At 40.7% G+C, this 27,717-nt stretch overlaps 1 long non-coding RNA gene across 1 annotated transcript in view; it reads left to right on the top strand.

The window, feature by feature from the left end:
* The window catches only part of LOC309643099, a 37,578-nt gene extending 9,861 nt beyond the window's left edge, over window positions 1-27,717 (top strand). The window contains exon 2 of the long non-coding RNA XR_014253549.1: window positions 1,012-27,717. This is a non-coding gene — a long non-coding RNA (uncharacterized lncRNA). The remainder of the gene's footprint in view (window positions 1-1,011) is intronic.

Genomic DNA, 27,717 nt, shown 5'->3' with positions numbered 1-27,717 from the left:
GTGTTTGATTGAATAACTGGGTACTATAGCCTACCAAGTTGACACATCACAAACTAACCATCATACCTATGATTAACATATTAAATACTCCTAAAAAATTAACTCCATTTTCAAAATTAGTTAATTAAATTCTCTTGAATATTTGAACTGCATTTAAACTTTAATACTTTTAATTAGGCCAAAGCAAATTAACAAACCTATCAGGCCAAGTCTTCTTATATATATATATATACAACTCCTACCAATATAATGAATAAAAGTAGAATAGCAAATAAATCAGGTTCTCTTAAACATTTCATAATTGTTTGGTGCTGATGCAATTAATATTGTGTTTATAATTTCAAATTCTAATCATCAAAGAACAGTTGACTATTTTTGAATTGTATGTGTCTCCCTTTAACTTCCACCCATAAACACTGTTTATAAACTTAACTAATTACATTCATATAATTTCACATTAAATCATTAAGTCAAGTATGTTGAGTGTTCTCTAATATGTCATATTTTCTTAAATATTTCAAATATCTTAAACATATTTCTTCATGATTACAAGGCTTATCTCTAAAGGAACATTACAATTATTAATGCTCTCTGCCTTTGTCTTCCCAAACTTTTGTTTTACTTCCCTAGTGGAAGCTACTGGGTCTAAATATTTAGTTTATAGATTAGTTACAGACAGAGATTCTGGATCTGGGTCCAAGGTTTTGCAGATTAACTGGCTGAACTTTTAGCTTTGGGACTTTTCTATTCTACAACACAACCTCTTACAACTGGGAACGAACACTTTTTCATGACGTTTACTTGCCTGAGTTGCATCAATTGGATGCATCACTGGCTCATTATGATTATAATTAAGTGCTTTATCATCCAAGTTATACTGTTAAAACTCTATACTCTCTTTTCACTTTCTTATCTATCTCCTGTATCTGTTTTATCCACCTCCTCTCCATAGTTCTTTAATTTTCCACAAGTGTCTCAGAATACTCAAATACCCCACCCCTGTCTCAACAGGCCCGTGCTTCTCAGGGAATATTCACTGCCATGCAAAGTGAAAAGCAAAGAGAGCAAGAAGACCCCACGTGACCATAATCAAGCCATGTTTAAATTCAGCCCTTGTGGGCTTCCCCGGTGGCACAGTGGTTAAGAATCTGCCTGCCAATGCAGGGAACACAGGTTTGAGCCCTGGTCCGGGGAGATCCCACATGCCACGGAGCAACTCAGCTCGTGCGCCACAACTACTGAGCCTGCGCTCTAGAGCCCATGAGCCACAACTACTGAGCCCATGTGCCACAACTACTGAAGCCCGTGCGCCTAGAGCCCGTGCTCTGCAACAAGAGAAGCCACCGCAGTGAGAAGCCCCTGCACCGCAACAAAGACCCAACACAGCCAAAAATAAATAAAATAAAATAAATTTTTTTAAAAAGTAGAACTCTTCCTTGTGGAAGGAGCAGAGAGAGAATGGCTTCAGATAATCTACCTTTAAAAAAAAAAAGCCTTATGGCAGTAACGAATGGGTGAATTTGAGGAACTGTGGGGGAGGGGATTATAATACCTTGATTCAACCTTACTAAAAATTTCTGTTGAAATCCTAACAGTGTCAATGGTGCTTAATGAAAGACTTCAAGTAAAGAAATTATCGACCCAATGTTTGAAAGCTCAGGGTTGGAAAGATTAGGGGGGAGATTAGTGATTTACCTATGAGGTATTGTAAAATTTAAGTTAAATTTATATTTATACTATAGCTTATTAAAATGGAGGTTCTGACCAAGTATTTGTTTATTTGCTTTAATAGTCAGTCTACTATCTCTGACTTGTAACCTTGAAACTGTGTGTTTGGAAATGTAAATTACAGTTGTTAGAAGGCTTGCCAGAGAGAAGCATGTTTGTTTCACCCAAAAATGACAACAATGTTTGCAATAGGAAGTTAGGTGTGTCCAGTCCTGTAAAAACTAATTCACTATAACTGAAGGCTTCTTTACATTTTACACTGCCTGTATATCTGTTAAAAATATATACAAAAAGATACTCTTAAAGGTAAAAATGTATATTAAAGGTTTTGTCTTTGTGAAATTTACTTTTAGAAATAATATAAGTGATTCTAACAAATGGACTTTGAAATACTATGCAAGGGACTTCCCTGGTGGTCCAGTGGTTAGGATTCCACGCTTCCAATGCAGGGGACATGGATTCCATCCCTGGTCGGGGAACTAAGATCCCACATGCTGCGCGGCAAAAAAAAAAAAAGAAAAAAAACATGCTACACAATGTCTCATTCCTCCACAGATCTATAAGGTGTGTGTTGGGTGATGTTCCCAAGACCACCCCCAGGTTCCATGATTCACTAGGAGGACTCAAAAGGCTAAGTTTATAGTCCTAGTCATGTTATTATTTAATACAGAGAAAGAATACAAAGCAAAATCAGCAAGAACAAAAGGTACATATGGCAAATCCTGGGAAAACAAGGCACAAGGTTTCCAGAGCCCTCTTCCAGTCAAGTTACAGAGGATGTGCTTATCAATTCCCCCAACAATGAGTTGTAACAACATAAGTGAAATATTGTCCACCAGGAAAGCTCATTACCCAGCGTTCTTATTGGGGGCTGACCATATATGCACCCTCTGCCTAGTATGTACCAAAATTTCAGAGTCCCAGAAGGAAAGTATGTAATCAGCATAAACCATATTATTTGCACCATCTAGGCACAGATAACGACTCTTATCAGTTAGGGTGATGGAGACTCTCCCCAAAACCAAACTCCCAGACATGAGCCAAGGGCCAACCTTTTAAGCAGGCTTTTCAAAGAATAGCAATCAGTCCTGCTGTGTTGTCCTTTCTGTACAGAAGGCTAATATGGCTAGTGTACAATGAAGGAGAGGTAGAATGGAACAAGATGAGATTGAGGAGGTAAACAGAGGTCACATCATAGAGAAGTGTTCAGGCCATGGTAAGGCATTTGGAATTTTTCTGAATAAAATGGTAAATTAATGAAGAGTACATCTGTCAGGGTTCATCCAAGATAACAGAAATTAGGTTTTTCAAAAGGAAAATAGTTAATACAAAAAATTGATTGTATAAGCAATGGAAGAGCTGGAAAGCCGAGAAGGTGGTTAGGAAAATGTCCAGCACAGAGAGGCAAGCATGTGACCAACTGATAGAATTCATACTTGTGAAAGATCACTCTGGCAGCAGGGTAGATGGTACAATTGAAAGGCTCCAACATCCTTCTAGTGTAAGTTCCAGAAGAGAATGGAGGGAGAAGAGAGAAGGAGGATTTGAAGAAATAAATGAATTGCTGAGGGTTGTCCACAGTTAAAGAAATGGGAGTCCTTAGGTACAAAGTACATTCAAGTAATGAACAGGATAAATCAAAATAAATTCACACCTAGACACACTGCAGTAACACCACACAACATCAAAGACAAAGATAAAGTCTATATGTTATCATTTATAAAGATAGATTATCTATAAAGCAATTACACTAGTCTTGGAAATTATATCTTAACAGTAGCATATAAGCCAAAAAATTTTAGGGTACTCATCTCAAAGGTAGAAATCCAGAGAATTCCCTGGCAGTCCAGTGGTTAAGACTCAGTGCTTTCACTGCGGTGGCCAGGGTTCAATCCCTGGTCTGGAACTAAGATACTGCAAGCCGCTTGGTGTGGCCAAAAAAAAAAAACGAAAAGTAGAAATCCAATCTATAGTTTCCAAATCATCAGATTATAAAAAGAATACTAAAAAGTTTATTAATCCAACAGAAAGTAGAAAAAGGAAAAACAAAGAAAAATAATGATAAATAAATCACACAAAATAAGACCAAACACATTAATAATATATCAGAAATCAATAAATGTAAAAAGATTAAATGTACCCACTAAAAGGCTGGATTTAATCTGTTTAGCAAAAGACACCATTACCATTAAAGAGTAAAATGATAACCCAGAGGGGGAGATGATATCTGGAATACATATATCAAAAAAAGAACTTTTATCTAGAATGTATCAATATTTTTAAAACTACCACAAATCAATTTTAAAAGAACAGATGCAATAGGAAAAAATGGACAAAAACTTGAACAAGAACATCACAGAAAAGAATACTCAAGTGGCCAACAAACATAAAAAATGTGCTCAACTTTATCAATCATCTGGGAATTCCAATTAGAATCACAATGAGATACCATTATACACCCATCAGAAGGACTAAAATGAAAAAGACATAAAGTACCACGTGCTGGTGAAGATATAGAATAACTGGAACTCTCATATCTCATTGGCAGAAGTGTAAATTAGTACAACGACTTTAAAAAACTACCTGGCAGTATCCACAAAAGCTAAGCATATGCCTACTCCATGACCCCAAATTTCTACTCTTCATATATACATGTCCACAAAAGGCAAGTAGTGAATGGACATAGCAACACTATTCATAGTATCACCAAACTGGAAACTACTCAAATGCCTATAAACAGTAGGACAGATAAATAAATTTAAAATACTCTACAGCAATGAGACAGAACAAAGTACAACTAAATGCATCTGATAAATAGAATAGTGAGCAAAATAAGCCATGCACAAGAGTATATTCTGTTTGATTCAATCTATATAGATTAAAAAAAAAAAAGAGGTAAAACTAACCTTTCCTGTTAGAAGTCAGGATAGAGGTTACCCTTAGTCAAGGGAGGGTGGTGGAGAGGGTACAAGTAAGGCTTCTGTCATGCTGGTAATATTCTGTTTATTGATCTGGGTGCTGGTTATGCAGGTGTGTTCAGTTTGTGAAAATTCATCAAGATGTGCACTTATGATTTGTGTACTTTATGTATCTTTAATGTCAATAACAAGCTTTTTTAAAAAGCTGAGTTCATCATATTAGAGGAAAAAGAAAATCCTCCTAGAGTTGTCTAAAAGAAGCCATCTAAAACAGAATAACAGAAAAATTGAAAAGACAGAATTAAGGATAGGAGTGCTATGGAAGCACTAACCAAAAGAAAGCTAGCATAGCAATATTAATAAAAGACAAAAGTTAAATTTTTGTCAAAATAATGATCAAGAAAATCCTCAAAAAAAAAAAAACCCAATCATGAACTTAAATGCACCAAAAATACAACCATAAAGTCTATAAAGAAAAAACTGACATAGTTACAAGGAGAAATTTATAAACTGACAATCATAGGAAGAGATAATAACATATTTTTCCTAGAAATTAATTATTCAGATAAAATAATAAGGATACTGAAGATGAACAATAACATTGACATATTTCTTCTAATAAATCTATGATCAACAAACACGTTTCTGTTATAAAATTACATGATTGGTAAATAGGGGAAATAAAGTCAATATAATATGGAAATAACATTGGTAAACACTTAATTAGTCTTCTTCCTAGAACAGAGATGTTTTGCACCAGGTAGTAACAAATGAACACCAAGTAACAGAGCTGAATTCAGCAAGCCAATAGGCTACGGAACTCATTTCCCCATTCATTTCCTGTACTTCATCCTCACTCAGTGTGTTCTTTTACTCTGCTTTGGAAGTATTCCATCTTGAAATTTTCTCTGATCTTTGTGCATCATTAGCTAAATGTTGGATTCCAAATATTAAGTATGCAAAGTGGTTTGAAAGTGCCACAGAACCATGCTGTGACATAATTTATTCTGGCAAGTGTAAGAGAAGACAAGTTTTAACAATGAAAGAAAAGCATGAAATTCTAAAGCATTTTTAAAAAATGGAAGAACATGGGACATCCCTCGAGCTACTGAATCAAGGGCATCAACACTGTTGCACACAATTAGAGACAGTGTAAAAATAAAAGAAAGTTATCTAGCTGGAACAATTGCTTGCTAGTTCAAAAAAATCTAAATGAAGATGAGAAGTAAGAATAATAAAGGCAATGGAAAGACCAAAGATTAAACACAGAAGTCATCAGGGGAAAACTTCTCCACAATTAAAGAAAAATCCTTGGCAACATATAAAGACCTTTTTATTAAAGCTAAAATATTTCAAGTCTGTTATCCTTTAACATTCACAATGGCTGGTTTAGTGGCTTCAAGACCTAGTATGTTTTCCACAATGCTGCTCTCTGGTGAAGCTGAAAGTGCAAACGAAGAAGCTGCAAAGACTTTTTACCCAGTGTTAAAACAAAAAAATAGTCGTATTATAAAACCCCTATGAATAAAATAGTGTGGTATTCGCATATGAACAGACTAATGAAATAGAATATAAAATAGAAATAGATCAAATTGAATAAAAAATTTAGTAATTTAAATCAGTGAGGAAAAATGCATTGACTAATGAATGATATTGGGACAATAGTTATTCACTTGGCAAAAATAAATTCAAATTCCTACTTCACACTGCACACAAAATTTAGGATTAATTAAAGTACTAAATATTATGTATCTATATAGGAGAGAGAGAGAGAGAGAAAGGAGGGGAGGAAAGGGAGAGGGAGAGAGAGATTTAGGATATAATAATGTTTATTTTATTTATAAATGAAATGGTGAAAGACTTAAGCAAGATAAAAAAATTCAAAATCCATGAAAGACAAGTGATATATTGGACTACATTAAAAAAAAATAAAAGTTTGGTATGGCATTTACATGAATTAAGTCTTAAAATATGCAACAGGCAGACTTCCAGTTTCCGCTCCAGCCTGTGAAGAGTTTGGAAGTCATCACTCCCATTCTCACAATTAGAAAAAAAGTAAGTGGCTGGAGTCAGTACCAGGAAGGAAAACAGACGGTAACTGACAAGCTGCAGAGGCTGAGGGTAGACTAGCTTAACAGTTAAAAATTCTGCAGGGCCCAGTCTTAGAGGGACCCCACACTTTCGTGAGTTTTATCTCTAGGAGTCCCACCAGGTTCTTGTGGCAAATATGAGAAAATCCACTCATGCTTTCCAGCAGAAGAAAAAACATAAACATTTTGAAATAAGCCAAGAGCATTCTGATCTCCCCATTAAGGGAAACTACTTTACCAGAGTCTAACCAAGACAAGGGAAGGGAAGGGAAATACCCAAATCCAGTGCCTCTAGCCTTCCTGTCTCACCACAAGGGAGAAGGAAGCTAAGAAGAATGTGTGAAGGTCACAGCCCAAGGGAACAACAGACTTACTGAGAGACTGAGACCTAATCATAGGATTATAGAACACAACTTCTTCCCCACACCTCACCACCACATCGACAGGACTCCTGTATAATAACAGAGGATGACAGTGAAAAGAACTGCAAGGATTCTATTTAAGAAGGAGTTTTTAGAGACATCCAAAGACAACAGGGGAGACAAAAGCAAAGATACTAGAAGAAGTTGAAGCCTCAGACACCTACAGCTACAGTAAATAGTAAACACAGTGTGAATCTTGGCCAGATAAACACAAGTGCTCACACTAATGGCCTATGTATCTCAATTATTACCCAATACATCATGTCTGGGTTTCAACAAAAAATTACAAGTATGTATAAAAGCAAGGAAAAAACACAGTCTGAAGAAATAAAGCAAGTGACAGAACCAGGCTCAGATACGACAGAGATCTTGAAATTATCATACCAGGAATTTAAGAGGACATTACATAATAATAAAGGAGTTAATACTCCAAGAAGACATAACAATCCTTAATGTGTACGTGCGTCACAACAGAGCATTCAGAATGATGTTAGAATGACCAAAATCCGGAACACTGACAGCACCAAATGCTGACAAAGATGTGGAGCAACAGCAATTCTCATTCATTGCTGGTGGGAATGCAAAATGGTGCAGCTACTTTGGAAGATAGTTTGGCAATTTCTTGCAAAACTAAACATACTCTTACTATATGACCCAGCAATTGTATTCCTTGGTATTTACCCAAAGGAGTTGGTAACTTATGTTCATACAAAAACCTGCACACGAATGATTATGATAGCTTTATTTATAATTGCTAAAACCTGAAAGCAACCAAGATGTCCTTCAGTAGGTGAGTGGATAAATAAACTGTGGTATTTCCAGACACTGGAATATTATTCAGGGCTAAGTAGAAATGAGCTATCAAACCACTAAAAGACATGGAGGAAACTTAAATGCATATTACTAAGTGGAAAAAAAACAATCTGAAAAGGTTACATACAGTATGATTCCAACTATATGACATTCTGGAAAAGGCAAAACTACGGAGACAGTAAAAAGATCAGTGGTTGCCAAGGGTTAGGGAGGAGAGTGGGATGAATAGGTGGACCACAGAGGATGTTTAGGGCAGTGAAACTATTCTGTATGATACTGTAATGGTGGATACATGTCGTTTTACATCTCTTCAAACCTATGGAATGTATAACACCAAGTGACTCCTAATGTAAACTATGGGCTTTGGGTGATGATGTGTCAATGAAGGTTGATCAGTTGTAACAAATATACCACTGTGGTGGGGAATGTTGATAATGGGGAAGCCTATACATGAGTGGGGGCAGGGAGCATATGGGAAATATCTGCACCTTCTGTTCAGGTTTATGTGAGCCTAAAACTAGAAAATAAAGTCTATTTTTAAGAAACTTTAGTGGGCAAAAGACAGGAAGAGACATTTTACTGAAGCAGTTATACACATGGTGAATAAGCACATGAAAAAATGTTCAACATCACTAGCCACAAGAGGAAAAAAAATTAAGACTATAAGGAGATATCACTACCCACCTATTAGAAGAGAAAAAAAAAGTGATCATACCAAATGGTAGTCAAGTTGCAGAGAAAAAAAACTGTTCACAACCAAAATGTCCTTCATCTGGTAAATGGTTAAACAAATTGTAGTATAGCTATACCGTGGAATACTGCTCAGCAATGAAAAGCAAACTGTTGATACCTGCAACAACCTGAATGGATCTCAAGGGCATTATTCTGAGTGCTCTAAAAGGAAAGTCTATTAAAATAAAATAAAATAAAGTAAAATAAAATAAAATAGTAAAATAGAACTAAATTAAATTTAAAATACATAAAATAAAATAAATATTGAAACTTAAAGTTCTTGGAGTAGGCATTAACAAGCCAGGTTTCTGGTCCTAGTTCTCCAGACATTCACTTTGGTCTGTAAAATGGAACGAGGCTTTACATCTCAACTCAACCATTTCTCCCTGACAACCAAAGACAAAGAGTACATTCCTTTTGCTGGTTGCATCACCCCGTGGGAGAGGGAAAATGTGAAACAGAGGTAAGTGTGTTGGGGGCTATGATCTGTGAATACCAGCTGGCGAGGTCTGCTGCCTCCAGAGGGGTCCAGGAGCCAGACAAGCCTGGGAAGGCCCCTCTTTACAGAGACCTTAATCTCCTCTCATCTTGCAGCCACAGCTAGGAGATCAACCTCTGGTGGAGGGGACTCAGGCAGGGCAGGGACTTTGGTGGGCTCCCGACCTCGTGCAAGTTGAGAGGTGGCTCACCCTGTCACAAACCCCACAAAATGTTCCACCAGGGGTGAAGCTACATCCTTCAGCTGAATTTATCCATCGAGAACATATCATTAAACATAACTACTGGAAAAGAAATGGTCCTTAACTATCTCTATCAGGCTTAACTGTTCCAAGAGACCTTGCTTTAGCACAAAAAAGAAACATTTGAGAACAGCAGAGGGTTGAAGAAGTGAGGGTTTTTCCTCACAAGACATTCCAAGTGGTTTCAGGGAGAGAACTACAGTCTCAAGCTCCTTGCCTGGGTTTCAGTCACCAGTTTCCCTTTCTAGGCTCTTGAGTTCAGAAGCTGTTTCCCACTGTGACATCTATAAAGTGCAATACAGTGAGCTGGGAAAAGGGATGAAGGTCAAGCTGAAAGTGGCTATTTCTGTCGAGAGAGAGAGAAAGAGAAATCTGTGGTTCCCAATACCAACAGATAAGCAGAAGTGAGATTAAGAAAAATCATAAAAGAAACTGCAACTCATTATTAAAGCATACAGAACACTGCCCATCCCTACAGGTAATCAAGGAGACTCAAATGGAAACAGTCAGGAGGCCCATTTTTCATCCATCAAGTTGGCTTCAGTGCTGAGCACACTCAGTGCTTGTGAGGTTGCAATGAAACTGTTCCTCCCAGAGACCTGACCTGAGACTGCTGATTTATGAAGCAATCTGGCAATACCTCTCAGGAGCCAGGGGATGTCCATCTCTCTTGGCAAGTTATTCTTCTTCTGGGAATTTACACTAAGAATATAATTGACATGTATATACTCAAAGAGATTTGCCATGGCGTTATGTGTAACAATGAATATATGAAATACCGAATGCCAGTGGGCCTCATGGTTCTTCCTGCCCTGGCCTCTCTCCTCAAATCACTCTACATACTTTAAAGTTACCAACTGTCAACTCACCACTTCCAGTCGTGCCTCCAGTTCAGACTTCTCTCCTGAGCTCCTTTTTGGTGCTCCCAGCTGCCTACTAGACAATCCCACTCGGATGCTCAAGACTGAAATCATCTTCCCCCCAACGCCTCCTCCTCCAACTCCCTATCGAAACAAATGGCATGACCACCTACCCAGCTACTCAAGCCAAACCTTCAAGCATCACTCTTCTCTCCTGTCCCTCAACTCCCCACCCTCTTAATCATTACCTCCAAAACCTCTCTCAAATGCATCCATTTCTCCCCAGCCCCACTGCACAGGCCTGGCCTAAGCTACCAGCATCTCCCACTTAAATGACAACTATATTCTCCCAAATGGTTTCCATTTACCACTGCCCCAATCCATTCTCCATTCTGTGGAGACCTCTTCCTAAAAAACAAATCTGACCCTGCTACTCCTCCGCATTAAAATCTTCAGCAGCTTTCTAGTCTCCATAGGATCATTTCAGGTTCCAAACTCCTGACCAAGGCTTGCAGGACCTCTGGTCCACCCCACCCTACCCCACCCCTGCCCCAAACTAATCTCCAACCACTTCCCCTTGCCTCCATAGCCTTTCTAGAAAGGCTGCATCTAGAAAGGTGCATCTGAAGATGCACCACCCTCCTCTCACCTCCTGTCCTTCCCACGGGCTGCGTGGGGACACTCCCACTTGAAGCTCCTTCTTCCGCATAGGCTGAATGACTGAGTAAATCAATGAATGACTAAGTGGGAGCAGCCTGTACTCTGACCAGCACCACACAAATACGGATACAGGAAATAAACGAAATGCTTAGATGATACTTTTCTCTTTAATGTCCAACACATTTCCTACGTAGCCAAACGCTTTTTTATACCTTTTTAATCTATGGAAGAGTAAGTTCTGATGGCTTAGCCTCAAAATCTTCTTCTTGACTGGTACCAGCCCCCCATGAACTGATCCTTTTCCACCATTCTATAGGTCTCCTTCCTGCCTTTTTTCACTACCTACTCTATTTCTAATGACATTAGGCTATTACAACCATTTAAACTCTAGGAAATATAAGGAGCAGGAAGTCTACAACCAAGGCAAGAAAAATAAGGGCAATTAGCAATAGAGTTGCCAGTGACCAAGAATAAAATGAAGACCAAGTCCGGGGAAGGGGAGTTAGCCAGTCTCAGGGAGAAGAGGTCTGGGAGGAGAGCAACTGCAAACACCGACCTCTGGGCCAAAAAGCGCAGAAGGAAAATGAGGAAAGCAAAGCATAGTGGCTGAGAGAACAGGTTCTAAAGTCAGAGTTGGATTGACCCTCGTCTACCTTGGGCAAACTTATTTTTCTCTTTACTGATGTGTAACATCGGTTATTGTGTCTGACACATAATAGCTTCTCAATAAATGCTAGCTATTTATATTATTAACAGTTGAGTATATGCTGAGGGCAGGGGATAGGGTAGGGACAAACTCACAAAACTAGGACTTAGGAACAGAAGTGGCTTCATCAGTCGGGAGTTGGCCTAGGCTGTACTTGCTACTCAAAGTGCGGTCCCTCAGACTAGCCACATTGGCATCGGTGGGGAGCTTGTTAGAAATAGACTCAGGCCCTCCCCAAGCCTCCTGAGTCAGAATCTGCATTTTAACAAGATCACTGAAGATCACTGGGTGGTTCACAGAACATTACAAGCTACAGAGCCCTGCTCTAGGTTCCATCAGCTTGTTTGGAAGAACCAGTGGCAGGCAGGCAATGGCTTCAGCCAACTAAATTGGATGTGGTATTGCAGTGTTAAGTAACCAAGGAAACCCCTAACTAGGGCTTCTCAATGTTCCAGGGAACTTGGGTAATTACTCTCTTAGATCAAAGGGAAGGAATTTGGTGGAGGACTTATCAGAGGATGAGCCGAGGTCATACACCAGGATGGGCTGCCCAGTGTCAGGTGGGCTTGTATGGCCTGAAGTCAAAAGCTGTGGGTGGAAGGGACCTGCAAAAGGGGATGAAGGGGGTGGGGCAGGGGCAATGACCAGGGCCAGAGACTAGGGGGATTGAGAGGGGGAGAAATGGTCACCAGGGCTATTTTCATTCATGCTCCCATACATGCTGTGTGCCCTGCCCACACTTCTCTGGCCCACCAAGAGCACTTCCTTAGTTCAGCAGGTCCTTCTGAACCAGCCCTCTCCTTCCTCCATAACCTCAAGTCCAATGAGCAAGACTGATGAAGAGGCAGGATGGGCAAGGGACAGCACCCAAGAGTCTCTCCAGGAAGGTTTACATTGCTTTCCAGATAGTTTTAGGCTAAAAACACTTTGTAGAGAGTAGCATTGCATTCATTTTATAGCAGGGCAAAGTAAACATTATTTTAAAAATAAAAGGATTAATACACAATGACTTAGCCAAAATAAATTCCATTGAGTGCTGATGAGCCAGACCTATGGGTTTAGATGCTGGGAGTTCAAAGAATAGGATCCCACCAGGGGAGTGAGCACAATGTCTGCAGGCATCAGAAGTCCAAGGACATCTCTTGAAGATTGCAAACTTCCCTCATCCTTCTCTGTTTTGTCTTTAAATCATAGTCATCTTTCCATACTGGTCTTTTCAAAGAGCCCAGCATTGACTTGCACACCTGAATCCATTCCTGTATTTCCTATCTTGATGAGTGATATATTTGTCCATAGAGAGAAACAGGTATTCTTCTTAATTCCTTTCTTTGTCTCCCCTTCTCCCATCCCCACTAACCATATTCCTATCCCCATGGATTCTGCTTCTTTAAAACTTTCTTGGATCCTGTGATGTGCTAAAGAAGGTTCCTACTGACTGGTAAGAACCAATTATTAAATCTCCAGAAATTTTGCAAGCTGGTTGTTAAACATAGCTATTACAAAAATTAATTTATAGAAACTTCTAATTAAATAAATTATATTGATAATATACTCAAACTTACTATTTCCTGATTATATTACTATATATATTATGTTGTCTATGCTCTTGAGCTTATTTAAATCAATTCCATGTATATGGTAGAAATTCTATACTGACACAATGGTGTACTGGTGCATATCACTTCCAACTTTATGTTCAGAGATATCACATTGGGAGCTTAGAAGTGGCCATAGTGGGAGTATTTACACCAAAGAAATTGGCAAAAGCTACAAATCAGGGCTTGGTTTGTTGTTTTGTTGATTGTCTAGACTGTGGACAAAAAAAAACTCCAGTAAACAGTGAATGTTGCCTGCCACTGCCGCCACCCCGATGGTGGGCCCTGCAGAGGGGAATTCAGGACAGAGAAAAACAGGATACTGGCCCAAGATAGTTAAGATGCATATCAAAGGAATAATTTCTATGAGCCCAGACTCTTGCATCTTCCCATACACAGAAAGGCACTAAAATCATTTACTTGAGATGTCTGTTTTTTGTGTTTAGCAGTAATCTTTTGATGTTCAACTACATGTGTTTTTGTTTTTGTTTTTTTCTTTTCAGCAAAAACTCCTATGTATACTGGCTCCTCCTTTACCTCTTTGGAACAGTCCCTCAGAGCTATCTGAGAGGCTGCCTTCCCAGGCTACAGTCCTCAGTAATGTCCTCAAATAAAATATAATTCTCAACTTTTAGGCTGTGCTTCTTTTTTTTTCAGTCAAAAAGACTTAAGAAAATGATAAAGAAAATGTTAACAATGCAGATCAAAGCTAAAAGTGTGTCATGTCTGCAGTTATTACATTGTAAATAGAACAAAATTTGAGGAAATGTTCTTCCAGAATTAAAAAACTATTGTCCAATTCAGCACAAAAATCACTCATGTCATTGACAAATGAGTGGAGTTAACACATTCACCTTCATTGCTTAACTTTCTTCTTCCTTGGCAACGTAAACAAAAATATCAGTCAGTGTTGGAACTATACTCATTGGTCAATTGCAAACATAGGCTGACTAAGGATACAAGAGTTCACCAAAAATCAATGAATACATTCCATGTGAATCAGTTGGCTATACAGAATTGGCAATAAAGAGTATCGTATACTTTATTGCTTGTAAATTGTGCAATACACATCCTTCACATCAATAATGTTTATAACAAACTTATGTATATATCTATGCATGTTTGGTTTTTTTCAGTGTTGGCAGCATTTGCTTGGAGGTTCTCAACATCCCCACTATCGTTTCCTTAAATTAGGCCATCCATCATTATTCCAGGCTCACTCTCTCCAATCCCATACCCATATTACTACCAGAATAATCTTTCTGATATTTAAATGCAATCATGACATCCCCCTCATTAAAATTATCAGTGGCTCTGCAGGACCTTCTGAACAAAAGACAAGCTATAGAAGGCCTTCCTTGATCTGCTCTGTTCACCTCTGCAAACTCCTCTCTTATCAGATGCCCAACACTCACACTTCACTCAAGTTATTCCAGACTGCCAGCTGTTCCTAAAATGTGTTTTACTTATTCATGCCACTGGGCCTTTGCACGTGCTTTACTTTGCCTAGGATGCCTTTCCCCAACTCCTCCCCTCCCATCACTCACTAGTTCCCCCCTAGCATTCGAACAGTGCTCAGACAGCACCTCTTCCAGGAGCCTGCGCCACTCCAACACTTGCTACCACCACAAGCTGCTGTGCAGGTTCACCTCGCTGGCTCCCCCACTCACCTGGAAGATCCTGTGGGCAGAGAGAGGTGTCCCCAACACCTAGAACCTGGCCTGGCACTCAGGAGACACCTAGTAAGTACTTCTTGAATTGATAAACTAATTGATTCGTTTCAGCTAATAGCCAATAGCAAATCACAGGATTTAGTCAGCAGATATTCATCTCTGAATTCAATTACTGCTTTAAAAAAAAAAGGCTGTTTAAAGTGTCAAAAAAACTCAACTGAGCTTTTTCTTTCCTTTAAGCATACATATAAAACTAGATGAATCATTGACATTTTTTTTCTTTTTTTCATTGTTTTCTGTAAGTCAACTAGACATGGCTTGAGACTCTTTATCTTAAACCACTGACCTCCTGTAAGGAATAACCAAAACACTCATTCCTGAAAGACAGTGACTGCTATCATTTATTGGGCTACTCTTATGCTCCAAGCATGTGCTAAGTGCCTTTCATATGTCACCTCATGTATCTTCAACATCGCTGCAATGTGTGTACTATTATCCCATTTAACAGGTGAGGAAACTGAGTGTCAGGAAAAGTAAAGCATTTGTATGAGTTTGAACAGATGTTGAATAGCAAAGGAGAGATTCAAACAAGGGTTGGTCTGACTCTAAAGTCCAAGTTTTCTCCGTTGAGCCCATTCTTTACTCATTAAAAACAAATGCACTGTCTGAATCAGTCCCTGCCAGTAGCCTGGAACGCATAATACTCCAAACAACACTGCAAAGAGCCTTTAACACAAGGCCTAGCCCAGCTGAGTTATCTTTATTCCCAATACCCAGATCCAGTGAATGGGTTTGCCCTTCCCTTGATCCAGTTTGATAGGAGAAAAGTGAAGGATGACAAGGAGTACCTGCGTCCTGTGTCAAAGGCTGCATCCAAAAAGTCTCCGTGACCTGGTCTAGGCCTTCATCATGGACCACTTTCCAACAGGAGCGGGGATCTCGTCTCTCAGCTGAGTTGCCTCTGTCGCCTGTACTGCTGCCTTTGATTACTGTTTGTTACTAAGCTCTTGGCGGCCCAGCAAGTGAGTCAACAAGGGCCCTTCTCTTTTCTGAGGCTTGCTCTCATGCCCTGAGCCCTGTGCAGCCTCTGGCCTGTCAGCAGGCAGAGCCACCCCAGCAGCCTGAGTCCTCAAAGCCAGTGATCCGAGAGAGCCTGTAAGAGCTCAACTGGATTAGGTGCCACTGAAGGCAATGGGATTGCAGCTCAGCCAGGGCTTTGACAACGATGTCACTTTATCTCCTGGTGCAATCAAAAGAAAGAGCCCTGCAAGGAACCAGGGGGCTGGCCAAGAGCTGAGCCTTCGTTTAATTAACTCCACCGTTCTCCATGACCTTTGGACCTGCACGAAAGGACAGAGAAATGTGCAAGAACATAATGAGAAATAATGGCCTGGAGCTGCCAGTGGGAAGGCAAGAGAAATGTGATTGTGATCATCACTTATGCCCACATAATAATAATGATAATAATAACAATGGGACAGGAGGAAACTTTTGGAGATGATGGATATGTTTATGGCATAGATTGTGGTGATAGTTGCACGGGTGTATAATGATCTCCATACTCTTCCAGTTGTATAAATTAAATATATACTGCTCTTTGTATTAAATCAGCCCTCAATAAAACGTTCTTTTTGTTTTTTTTTTAAAGGAGCACTATGGTTGGAGAAAAGGGAAAAGGAATTCTCACACTCTCTGGTACTTAGGTTCAAAAAGGAGCCAGCAGAGAGAGGGAAAAGCAAGAATTAGAGTGATCATAGCTCTGTAAAGGTAGGGGTAAAAGAACAGATCTTCGGAGCCCTTTAAATCAAAGGCAGTTTCAAAATGGAGAGACTTTTTTAAAAGAGAAAGAATGCATTTTACTTCATATATTAACCAAAAACTAAAATAATTTTTTGAAGCCCAGGGCTTGGTGAGGGCATGGCTGGTGAGCAGCCCCGTATGCCGGAAGTGGGAATGTAGGTTAGCGCAACCTCTCAGCAGGGCATCTGGTGATACTCATTAAAACTGTAAATGCACATGTCATTTGCAAACCCAGCTGCGAGGAACTGATCCCATGAGAAGTTTTGCAAAAGTTCACTCAAGCAAATAAAATAGTGCAATATTTTTTGTAATAGTGAAAAACTAAAAGCCACCAAAGTGTCCATCAATAGCGGACAGATAAATAAATTGTAGTTCACACACAGTGGAAAACCAACTACACAGCAATGCAAAGGAGGCAGGTAGGTCTGTGTTTGCTGGCATTCAACACTTGCCAAGAAGATCTTTTAAAAAACAAAAAGTGTGGAATAGGCCTGTATGATTCCTCTTAGTGTAAATATATGCATAATATGTATAAACATAAAATATATATTATTTATATCATATACCTTTTATTATACATATTATATATTCTATATTCTATATAATATATATAGAATATGTAGAATATATAATCTACATATTATATATTTTATTATACGTATTATACATATACTCTTTATCTAGAAGGAATCACTAGAAACTTTAACAGTGGTTGCTTTGGGGAGAGTTTTTGAGTTGTTATTATTTAGTCATTAATTATGACTTATTCAGGGAAATTATTGTCCATTTCTGGGTTTTTTCCCCTTGTACCCCTTTGTGTTTTATTGCTTTAAAAAAAAACTAATAAACATTATATAATGTTTTACAAAATTTATCTTTTTCCTGCTTAAGGCTACTTGCATTCCACACTAGCTAGTAAAGCATGTTACTATATTTGCAACCATCTTGTGTTGCTTCTCCCAAATTTGTCAACTCATCAGATTTAAACTGGAACTTGATGAAATGTAAATTTCCCAACACCGCCCCATGGGGGAGAGCCAGGGGCATCGGCATTTTAGCTAGTCCCAGGTCGTTTTTACTTAGTAATTTATTCGGGTCAACCACGTACATCTGAAGAAACCGAAGCCCAGAAGGAGAACGTGAACTGCTCTGGTCATGAGGCTGGTTCACGGTAGAGCAGAGAGCAGCACTAAATCACGGATGCCCAGGCACGGGCTGGTCTGCTTAAAGTCACCACCGCATTCACCTTTTTTGTTACCAATGTAAGCACTCAGCAGTAATCCCCTCCTACAACTATCTCTATTAAGATTTCATTCATTCACATTAAAGCAAGGAAAAATCCTAATTCAGTATTGGAATTTTTGAATTGGCATATCTTTAAAAATTCAATTGTTTTACTTTCAAGAACCATGTTAAACCATATTGACCTACAGTTCTTGAAAGCAGGGTATAAAATCAAGTAGAATTCAACACTAAAACCGATTCCCAGTTATACCTCTTATGCTTTATACCAAGGCTATGTCCAATGTTTAAATTGTCATAAATTGCAAATTAATTAAATTTAAAATAATAAAGTTGTATTATTCTAAACAGAATCCAGGACCCCTCATACACTGCTGCTGAGAATATAATAATGGCACAGCCACCCTGGAAAACAGTTTGGCAGTTTCTTAAAAAAACTAAACATATCTTTGCCAGTAACTGAACCCCTGGGCATTTATCCTAGAGAAATTAAAACTTCAGTCCACACAGAAACTTGTACATGATTATTTGTTGAGTTTATTTACAACAGTCAGAAACTGTTAACAACCTAAATGTTCTACAGTATGTGAATGGTTCAACAAACTGTGGTCCATAGCATCCTACCCAGCAGTAAAAATGAATGAACCATTGGTACAAGCAACACGCGAATGGATCTCAAGGGCATTATGTTGAGTGGGAAAAGCCAATTGCAAATAGTCACATATAGTATGATTCTATATATACGGCATTCTTGAAATGACAAAATTATAGAGATGGAAATCAGATTAGTGGTTGCTAGAGGTTAGGGATGGGGACAAGTGATTATAAAGGGATAGCATGAGGGAGATATTTGGAGTGATGGAATAGTTCTGCATCTTGCTTGAGGTGGTGATTATGCAAAGGATGTGCAGCTCTGCCCATCCCCAAACCCCTAGCCGGAATCTACCTCCTGTAGCCTTGACTCACCTGGCTGCCTCCATAGGGTCCAGGAGGCATCTTCCTTGCTCCTCTAACCACCTGTCTTACCTCCTCCCTCCAAATCCTGAGCCTCTTTGAGACACACGACGAGATGCCCAGCTACCCTTCTGCTATCACCTATTCACTCCTCAGAAGCCCCCCACTCAGGCAAGAAGACGCACTCCACCCTGCTCTGAAGGCACCTCTCCCCAGTGGGTGAGAAGTCCATGGGCCAAGGGTTCATACTGACCAGCCTCTGTGTCCCTCTTCTGGGCTTTGTTCCAGGTGCCCTGGTCTTCAGGCTGGGACCCCAACTTCCACCCACCTAGAACATTTTCCCTGGAGTGTTAAGTAGGAAAGAAAACAATATATGTTGCCTGAGCCATTGCATGTTGTCACATCATCTCCATTAGTATAGCCCATCACTAAAATCAGTCACCTGCATGTATGTGGGAGGGAGAGCTACAACACAGCACAGTGGTTAAGAGTAAGATTATTGAGCCAAGAACACCTGGGTTCAAATCCTGGCTCTACCACATACTGGCTTTGCTACCTTAGCAAGATCCTGACCCTCTCTGTGCTGTGTCTCCTCATCTGTAAAATGGAGATAATAGTACCTACTCATAGGTCTGTTTGAGAGTGAAGCAAGTTAACACGAGTAAAGGGCCTAGAAAAATTAGACCACTGTCTGGCACGGTAAGCACTATGTGTCTGCTGCTGTTGCATACACCACGTCACCCCCCACCCCGCCGCCTCTCTCATACTTAACTGGGAAGCCCCCATCCTGGGTAAAATTCAGTTTTCCACCTCCTGTACCCCTATGTCCATGCAGCTGAACCAGCTTGAAGAATTGCACAAACCCATGCTAACTGGTCTTAGTCAACACTCATGGCCACACATCTCAAGTGGCTCTCACACTTCTCGATAATCTCATTACGTTTCCTTAGTTGAGTTGCCCTCAACTCTCCCAGGACACAGGCAAGCCTTTTCCTCTCTCCCTAGGCTCAGCTGATAACCTCAAGCTCTACTGAGAAAGGAGACTCCGCCCAAGGAGACCCCCTTCATGGTCCCAACATCAAATCTACCCACCTCTCTGCTCTCCTCAATCTGTTTCCTCACCTCTCCTCTCCTCAACCTTCTCCAATCAGGCTTTTCCCCCAGGAGCCCTGAAAAGGTGATTTTTCAGACTGCTAAGCCCAAGGTCAGGTCTCAGTGCTCATTTTACTTGATCTGAAACAGTACTGGGTCAGCCCCACTTCCTTAAAATGATTTATTCCTTTGGATTCCAGAATGAATTCCTCTGACTTTCTTCATACTTTGCTCAGTCTCCGTGCCTGCTACCCTCCTTCCACTGACCTCTGAATGCAGGAATGCCTTGGGATTTCTTCTCTTCTCTTCCCACTGAAGAATGGCTGCTACAGCTCCAGCCTTCACATCCTGACCCAAGCAGGTCAGAAGGGAAAGAAAGGACTTTATCCCTTCAGGTCTCTTTGGAAACTTGTTCAGAGTCCTAGCCAACTTCTCCTTTTATATGATTGTCTAGATGAAGTCATGGGCCCACCACTAACCCAAAGTGGAGAGGATGAAGGTGATTGGCTCTGATCAGTCATAATTTCTCCCTGGAGAGAAAGACAAGCCCATCTTTCCAGAGCACCAGCTTCCTGACATATGCACAAACTTGGGCCCTGAGACCAAGGAAAAAGGGAGCATGTGTCTCTTGGGTGAAAAATCCAAGAATTTCTGCCACAACGTTGCACCCCCAGCACCCAGAAAAAGATGTGTCTCGGAACATATGCTCACTAAATACATACTGATTGAATGATGGAATATTTGTACCCTTACAGACTAAAGTGACAGAGGACCCAAACAGCACCCACGATGACCCTGTAGAGATGTGCTCTCTTTGGCTTTGTCTCACTAGTCTCTCATAACAGCCCTGTGAGGTCAATGCTTTTTTGTTATTTTTCCAAGAAGATGATTAAAGCTCAGAGGGGTTAAATGAACCAGGTAGGGTCACCCAGCTGGGAAGTGGATAAGGTGATCAAACCCATGGAAAATTCCAAAAGTGGCAGAAATTGCATTCAAGAGCACGGGAATGATTGATGATGAGAGGTCTTACAGAGGAGCAGGACCGGGAGTCACTTGCTTTAATGACAGTCAACTGTGTGTCAAGGCTTTTTATCACATACACATAGTATATGATTCCATATGCACACACCCTGGTAAGTGGGGAGTATTATCCCCATTTTACAGATTAGGAAACTGAGGCTCAGACAGTTCAAATAATTTGCCCAAGGACACATAGCTATAACAGATGAGTTAGGATTTGAACCCAAAACAGTCAGACTTCAAAAACCTGTGTTCCTTCCACTGGAAGAACCAACACAAGGGAAAGCCTTGGAGAGCTGGAGAGGTCGTTCTTTCTTTGAGGTGGAAAAGAGGGAGAAAGGATGAGTGGAAGGGCATAGGAATGTTGAGGCCAATGGGGAGAATTTGAAAAATCTCATGTCAGATGGCTTCTATCCTTCCAGGAAAGCAGCACTCAAAGTCACCTGCATGATGAGGTTCAGACTTTAAAATGGAAAGGATTTGAAGTGAATACTGGGAAGACCGAGATGGTGACCAATTTGGGAGGAATAGGGAAGATGGTGAGCAGCAGGTGGGCCCAAGGGGCTGGGGGCTGTGCAGAGGGTCAGAGAATCAGGAAGGCCAGAGGGAGGTCCAGTGAGGGAGAGGGTGACTGTGACAAGGCAGGGACAAATACCAAAGCCTGGCTCAGTCCCTGATACTGCATGTCCTGTGGGTGGGGGAGGGCAGGGAATTTTTAAAGACCAGACACCCAGGTTTCAAATCTGGAGCAGGCGGTACCTGGGTAGTTTTTGAAGACGAATGAGCAGAAAGGGAGCTTTGTATACAAAGGAAGGAGGATCCTGTTCAATGGCATAAAAGGGGCCATTCCAGAACCAGGCAGTGCTGAGCAGGGCAGGGCTAGGCTGAACTGGATTTGTATGTACAGAAAGGACAGGGAGGGCAGGGGCTTGGAGGGAGGGGGACAGAGCCAACTGAGACTTGCAGACCAGCCAGAAACGTGAGGATAGAAACCAGGACCTGCCAATTTACTTACCAGCCTCAGGGCTGCAGTTTCAGCTTCTGTTAAGCTTACCTGTCAGGTGCACAGGCATCTGGAATGACTGACCTTGGTTAGTGATGTTACTACCTGCTTAGATAAAATGTGGGTGGTGTTTTTCTATGAACCATAATTGAAAGGAAGGCACATCCTTGACTACGATTTCCATGGCATTGTCCTATGGTCCAGCCCCAGAAGTCATGAGGAGGAGGCTAAGGAAGGGTCCTCATGACCCACGCAGGACCACCCACCTCAGGGTCAGATGCTGTGGATGCAGACATCTTTCCCCTGCCCATGACAGTTTGGGTGGCTCCTTTGCAGGAGTGATGAGCTGAATGGAATGCTTTGGCCCAGGAAGAAAAGAAGACAAATGCAGAGCTCAGAGACAAAGCAGCAGTGCATTGGGGTCAGAATCCACTGAAATCAGCTCTGCACAGAGGAGGAGCAGACAAGGGCCCTCAGCAGATGGAGATGAACACAAGTCAAGTCCACCGAAGGTGAAGCTTGAAGACACGGAGCTCCCGTGTCCTTTCTTCTCATGGCAATATATTCCAGTTGTTGACAAAGTGCTAGGAAGAGACAAACAACCCCTTGAGAGCCCAAGTGAAAAAGGAAACACTAAATTCAGGACAGGGGCCCATTCTTTGGTGGTTTCTCTGTACTCAGGAGGTGAGGAGCAGTAGATCTTCTGGATTTGTTCATTAAGAAAGGGTCCAGGCACACTAACTTCCCACCACTTCTTGCTCAAGTATTTTCCTTGATGGATGAGACAGCTTTAATACATAAATGGCCTCCCCAAATGTGGGGAGGAGGCCATGATGAAAGAAAGAGTGGGATACATTGTCTGGGATGTTTTTCTTTGCCCTTATCAAGTTGTTAAAAAGAAAGTTTTTCCAAGAGCAGTGACAGGGCAGTCCCATGTCCAACAAGGCAGACGCAGCATGCAGCATCCCATCGGTGACCATGACACCTGCTGGTCACCACTGGAACTACGCCCAACCACCTCAATCGTGAAATGCCACCGTTCTTTGTCAGCTGACCTTGAGGGCTGCTTGTTGAGCAACGCCGCCTAATTAAGGCAACTATACTTTAGAAATGAAAGAACCTTCCTCCATGTGTCCAGGGCATGGTAATCAATTTGACAGGGCCAGGGCCATGGTGGCCAGAAAGATGGCAAAGAGGTAGCAGAGGTAGGAGGTGATGGAGAGGAGAGGAATCCCATTGGTGAGAAGGAGGTGGTATTTTAAAGACATTTAAGATGTCTTGTTTGAAAAGAGTGTTGGAAAGAGGGTAAAAGAAGAATGGAAGGATTCTTTCCAAAGACAAGGTAAAATATGGGGCTCTAGTCCTATTTAAGAGTTTGATAATGATTGCATTAAATCTTTAGATAAATCTAGGGAGAACTGGCATCTTTGCAATACTGAGTCTTCCAATTCGCAAACATAGTATGTCTCTCCACACATTTAGGTCTTCTTTAATGCCTTTCAAACAAGTTTTATCATTTTTTTCATAGAGGTCTTGCATAATTTGTTAGATTTATACCTGGATACTCCATATTTTTTATACTATTTTAAAATGCCTTTTAACTCATTTAGTACTTCTTTATTTTATTATGTTTGTTGGTGGTATATATAGAAATATAATTAATTTTTATATGTTGATTACTTTGCTAAACTTGTTTATTAATTATAATAATTAATCTGTAGAGTCTCTTGGATTATCTACATATATTTTATAGTTCCTGAACAATGACAGTTTGGATTATTCATTACCAATTCTTCTACCTTTTATTTCTTATCTTGCTTTATTGTATTGGTTAGGACATACAATATTGATTAGTAATGGAGATGGGCTTCCTCATTTGATTTCTGAATTCAGAGGGAAAGTTTTCAGCATTTTGCCATTAAGGATGATGTTTGTTGTTTTGAGTAAACACATAATAATGATCAAGGAAATTATTTTCTATTCAGAGTTTGCTCAAAATTTTTACCATGAATGGGTTTTGAAAAATCAAATGCTTTTTCAGAATCCATTAAGATGATCATATGATTTTTTCCTTTTCCTCTGCTACTGTAGTCAATTTTTAAATTGATTTTCTAAGGTTAAATCAGTATTCCTGAAATAAGCTCAACTTGGTCATCATGAATTATCCTTTTTATATATTACTGGATTCAATTTGCTAATATTTTACCTAGAAACTGTGCATTTACATTTGTGTGAGTTTAGCTTATAATTTTCTTTTCTTTACTGACCTTTTAAATTATAAAGGTTATGCTAGCCTCATAAAATGAGTTAGTAGTATAATAAGAGAATTATTTATTCTTTGAATTTTAACTTGTTGATAAATCTTTCTGGGTCAAACAGAGTGTGGTAGGTAGCCCACTACACAAATCTCCACTTCTTGGAGCTATGAAAGTTAGAAAATAACTTGACTTTGTATTATCTTTTTTTAGCCTGTTTTGGTCACACAGTGCAACCATTAACAGGAAATTCTTCCTTAAGTCTGCCATGAATTCCATTGTTTTACTTGTTCTGGTTTTGGACGATCACCCCTTCATTTTTCCCTCCACTATTCCGCTCAGTGTTCTATAAGGCCCAATTTTTGTGATCCTAAGTAGCCCACATTCTCTAGAAGATAGGCAACGAATGCTCATTACCGTGAAGTTATCACCACCAATGGAAAATTCCTAGAGCACAAGGATACTTGCACACAGGAACACTCATTTTGGAGGTCTTCAACATTTATGTTTAATTGGGAAGTAGTTGTCCTCCATGCCCCATCAAGGTGGAGAAGCAGCATGGCTTCCTGGAAGCCATTCCCAGCATGATCTGGCCCATCTCTATACCTGTATGTATATCGTGTGTGGGGCAGACACTGACAGAAGGCTGTTGTAGAGCAATCCTGTGCCTCTTGGATTCCACTGAGCACCAGTTTGGATTGGATGGTCCCACTTTCTCACCCTTCTAGCACAGGTGTGGAAGAACCAACAAGTTCGGCAAGGGAAAGTTCTCTGTGATTTCCAAGGCCCTCCGTCCTTGGCAAGGTTTGGGGAAGTGATGGACTACAGAGGTCAGCAGCTCATAAGTAGGCCAAAGTGATATTCTGGGATCCCTGGAGACTGGAGGAATTTGACCAAATACTGAGGTCTTACTCAGGCCTTATTATCTCCAACCTTTTCTTGATGTAAACTTCCTGGTACATCAAGTGAGTTCTTATAGAGGTACCCTGTTTAGAAATATTGGAAAATTTCCTTGTAAAGATTCATCTCTTAAACCAGAGTGTCTTGGGGCAGGACCCAGGAATGACCAGATCTGTTTGTTACTGACATCAGGATCCTCTTAAGAGTCTTCAGTTGACTTAGGGGAGCAGAGGTAAGAAGGAAGAGGTAGGAAGAAGATTTGAAGGGCACAGAGCATGGAGGGGAGATGAGATTCCTGGCACTTTACATGTGGTGGGATAGAATCAGATTGGAGAGACTGACTAGAAGCTGGAGAGTGAATGGGTTTCCTGAGGAATCCAACCAAAGACACCAAGTCCCTGGGACAACGGAAATGTCCCATTTCAACCCCATGTTAAGCACTCTCCAGATGCTTTCTTTGCTGCTTTCTGCACTGCACCACCACCCTACTTCAGTACCTTTGTGGGACAGGCAGACTAGTCCACACCTTTTATACCTGGCTCTAGGCCAGTGAGGATCATGTTCAAACATGGAGACATTTAAACAGAGCAAGAGAGAAAGCACATTATCAAGCTCCACCCTAAAACCCTGGTATCTGACCCAGGTCTCTGCCCTGTACTTCCACCCTAAACACACACACACACACCCACAACCAGGAACTGCCTCCTCTTCTCCATGGGAACTCTCCAGAGTTCCCATCATTGTTCCTGCCTACCCCAGGGGAAATGTAGCCAAGCAAACTAGAAAGCACCCTTCTTTCTGGCTAGCTTTGTATTCAGAGAGTTTTGAAAGAATCAGGAATATGAGGGCAATTAAGTAGCAGGTAGTTTTTTGTTATAATTTTTCTTAACTTCCCAAACTCTAATCTGGCTATGTTTCTTCTATAATATGTAATACGTATGTGTATATGGTGAACTCCAGGCCCCTCTATCCTTGGCCAAATTATAATATATGTGTGTGTATATATATATATGATATATGATATATATAATATGATGTGATGTCATACAGATGATAGATACCATATATCACCATGTAATATATATGTAATATATATAATAAATATACCATATACACATACACAGTGCTGAATATCTTTGTTTGTTCCTGTAGATTCACTTTCTGCCCTCTCACCTGCTCTGGGCTTGGGGCAGGGTGGGAGGGAACCGTCTGTATGGACTGTATCAGTGGGCTCCCTGGCCTTCTGCTTGTGGCTCTGTTTGGCCAATGGGAGGCAATGGGCAATGGCAGTAGACAGAAGACGAGAGGTCAGGGTATTTATTCCCTCCCTGCCTATGTGTTGAGGGCTGTCTGTATCCTTCTACCACAGACCACAGCTCCTGTCAAGTGGCTCTTTCCTACAGCTGCCCTGGCTTGGCACTGAAAACCACTCCTTCCCCTTGCCCCTCCAGACCCAGGCGTGGTTAAGGCTCCCAGGTTGTTGCTAGCCCTAGGATACTGCATCACCACCTGGTGGTTTCCTTTAACCCTTCCCACACTTCCGGAAATTGCCCTTTACTAAACTCTCCTTAATTACCCTGTCTGAGTGAGGCTATTTATTTCCTGTGGGGATATTGACTGATACAAACAGATAATGCAAATACTTTGCGCAAATCTTAATAAAATTAAAAGTTAACCTCCTTATAAAGATGCAGATGTAGAGAATGGACTTGAGGACACGGGGAGGGGGAAGGGGAAGCTGGGACGAAGTGAGAGAGTGGCATGGACATACATACACTACCAAATGTAAAATAGATAGCTAGTGGGAAGCAGCTACATAGCACAGGGAGATCAGCTTGGTGCTTTGTGACCACCTAGAGGGGTGGGATAGGGAGGGTGGGAGGGAGACGCAAGAGGGAGGAGATATGGGGATATATGTATACATATAGCTGATTCACTTTGTTATACAGCAGAAACTAACACACCACTGTAAAGCAACTATACTCCAATAAAGATGTTAAAAAAAAAAAAACTTAACCTCCTTGATGAGTAAGGCAGCCCCCACCCACGGCCTCATCCTTGAGGTAATTCCTTGCTTGAAGTTGAGCATGTGGGATTCATCTCCCCTGTCTCCACCTTCACTTGAACCTTGCTGAGGGGAAACAAACCGATCAACAACAATGACACTCTCCCTCCAGGGATTCCATAGAGACACTTCTCCCCTCCTTACCTCAACTGCCCTTGGCCTCCCTGAAGACTGCCTTTTCAGTCCTCACAGCAAGTGCAGGCTCTCATTCCCCAGGGCCCAAGCCCTGCTGTTTTGAGGGGTCTACTATTCCTTTGCCAGGCTTCCTTCTGCCATTTCCTTATTTCCTGACATTCACAAGGTATTTGGGAATGTTTCTATCCCATATCAACATTCTGGGTAAATTCAATGACCAAGGCAGGGCCAACTATTATAATTGCAGACCCAGGACAAAATGAGAACAGGAGGCCCCTTGTGCAAAAAGCAGGAAAAAAAAAAATATCATTAAA

Source organism: Balaenoptera physalus (assembly GCF_965194825.1).
Source record: "Balaenoptera physalus genome assembly, chromosome: 14".
Lineage (NCBI taxonomy): Eukaryota > Metazoa > Chordata > Mammalia > Artiodactyla > Balaenopteridae > Balaenoptera > Balaenoptera physalus.
The sequence above is the reverse complement of the archived record's forward strand: the minus strand, read 5'-3'. Positions and strand labels throughout refer to the sequence as shown.